General features: G+C 32.8%; 1 pseudogene; it reads right to left on the bottom strand.

Annotated features, from left to right (window-relative positions):
• Nucleotides 1-1,333: 1,333 nt before the first annotated feature.
• On the bottom strand, nucleotides 1,334-1,593 carry LOC141502821 (large ribosomal subunit protein eL38 pseudogene; annotated as a pseudogene).
• Between the last annotated feature and the right edge of the window lie 1,024 nt (nucleotides 1,594-2,617).

Below are 2,617 nucleotides of genomic sequence, written 5' to 3'. Positions count from 1 at the left end.
GTATCCATTTGGATCTTATCTTGGTACAGGGTTTGAGGTGTTGGTCTAATATAAGTTTCTTCCAAACTAACTTCCAATTTTCTGAACAATTTTTATCAGAGAGAGTTTTTAATCCCAATAGCTGGACTCTTTGGGTTTATCAAACAGCAGATTACTATAATCATTTCCTGCTATTGTACCTAGCTATTCCACTGATCTACGACTCTATTTCTTAGTCAATACCAGACTGTTTTGAGGACTGATGATTTATAATATAATTTGAGATCTTGTAAGTCTAAGCCACCTTCTTTTGTGCCTTTTTCATTGAATCCCTGTAAATTCTTGACTTGTTATTTCTCCATATACTCAATTTTTTCTAACTCATTAAAGTAATTTTTTGGGATTTTGATTGGTAGGGTGCAAAACAAGTAGTTTAGTTTTGATAGAACTGTCATTTTTATTATATTAGTATGACCTATCCATGAACAGTTGATTTTTGCCCAGGTATTTAAATCTGATTTTATTTGGGTGAGAAGAGTTTTGTAATTATTTTCAAAAAATTTTTGAGTCTGCCTTAGCAGGTAAACTTCCAGGTATTTTATTTTGCCTGAAGTTACTTTGAATGGGATTTCTCTTTCTAGTTCTTTCTACTGTATCTTGCAAGTCATATGTAGAAATGTTGAGGATTTATGAGGGTTTGTTTTATATCCAGCTACTTTGCTAAAGTTGATAATTATTTCTAGTAGATTTTTAGATGACTTGTTGGGATTCTCTAGGTATACCATCATGTCATCTGCAAAGAGTGAGAGTATTGTTTCCTCCTTCCCTATTCTAATTCCTTCAATTTCTTTTTCCTTCTCTTATTACTGAGGCTAACTTTTCAAATATGATATTGAATAGTAGTGGTGATAATGGGCATCCTTGTTTCACTCCTGATTTTATAGGAAATGTCTCAAGCCATTCCCATTGCAGGTAATGCTAGTTGATGGTTTCATATAGATACTGCTTATTATTCCAAGGAACAAGCCATTTATTCCTACACTCTCTAGCATTTTTAGTAGGAATGGGTGCTGTATTTTATCAAAAGCTTTTTAAGCAACTATTGATATGATCATATGTTTTCTGATAGGTATGTTATTGATATAATTAATTATACTAACAGTTTTCCCTAATATTGAACCAACTTTGCATTCCTGGGATAAATCCTTTTATATAGCCTAATAATGTATTATGTTAGTGATAACTTGCTGAGAGGTAAAGTGCGTTTCTTGTAAGCAACATATTGTAGAATTATGTTTTTTACTTAAAATTTTTGCATCTACATTCATCAGGGAGATAGGTATATAATTTTTTTTCCTGTATTTTAATGGAGGTGATGGAACATTAAGTGAGTTGGTTCTTTCACTTCAGCTCCTTCACAGCCAAACCAGGAGGCAGGGACTGTTTAAGTTTCTCTGCCTTCTCTTTGTCTGTGATGGCCAATGTGTATAGGTACCTGCTGCATCGGACCTTAAACTTCACATTGTCCTTGTTTTTCTTGATCTTGACAGATTTAGCATCTTTTCGTCTGGCTGTGAGCAGGAAGTCTTTTATTTCCTCAATTTTTCAGGGCATGGTGGCGGCGGCGGGTGGCCCAAGAGATAGAGCCTTGGGAGGGATTCTCACAAGGAGCCAAGGAAGCCAGAAATGGATGAACTTCCTGTATATAATTTTCTTTCTGTGTTTTAACTCTTCTTGGTTTAGGTATCAGCACCATATTGGTGTCATAGAAACAGGCAGAGTTCAGTCTTCACCTATTTTTCCAAAGAGTGTAGATAGAATTGGAACCAATTGTTCCTTAAATGTTTAATAATATTCACTTGTAAATCCCTCTGGTCCTGGAGATTTTTTCTTAGGGAGTTCAATATTGGCTTGTTGAATTTATTTTTCTGAGATGGGGTTATTTAAGTTTTTAATTTCCTCTTCATTTAATCCAGGCAATTTATATTTTTGTAAATATCCATCCATTTCACTTAGATTCTTCAAATTTATTGGCATAGATTTGGGCAAAATAATTCAGAATTATTACTTTAATTTCTTCCTCATTGGTGGTGAGTTCACCTTTTTCATTTATGATACAAGCAATTTGGTTTTCTTCTCTCTTTTTTTTAAATCAAATTGACCAGAGATCTATCAATTTTATTTTTTCCCCCCATAAAACCAGCTCTTGGTTTTATTTATTAGTTCAATAGTTTTCTTACTTTTGATTTTATTTTTAATTTGGTATTTAATTGTGGGTTTTTAATTTGTTCTTTCTCTATTTTTTAGTTGTATATTAATTCATTGATTTCTTCTTTCTCTAATTTATTCATGTAAGCATTTAAAGATATAATATATCCCCTGACAGCCACTTTGAGTGTATCCCATAGGTTTTGGTATGTTGTATTATTATTGCCATTATCTAAGATGAATTCTTTCTATAATTTGTTGCTTGATCCACTCATTCTTTAAAATGAGGCTATTTAGTTTCCAATTAGTTCTGCATCTATATCTCCTTGGTCCAGTACTGCATATGATTTTTATTGCATTATGATCTGAGAAAGATGTATTCACTTTTTCCTGCCTTTCTGCAGTTGATCATTAGGTTTTTATGTTCTAG

Source organism: Macrotis lagotis, chromosome X (genome assembly GCF_037893015.1).
Source record: "Macrotis lagotis isolate mMagLag1 chromosome X, bilby.v1.9.chrom.fasta, whole genome shotgun sequence".
Taxonomy (NCBI): Eukaryota; Metazoa; Chordata; class Mammalia; order Peramelemorphia; family Peramelidae; genus Macrotis; species Macrotis lagotis.
This window is presented reverse-complemented; position numbering and strand designations above follow the sequence as displayed.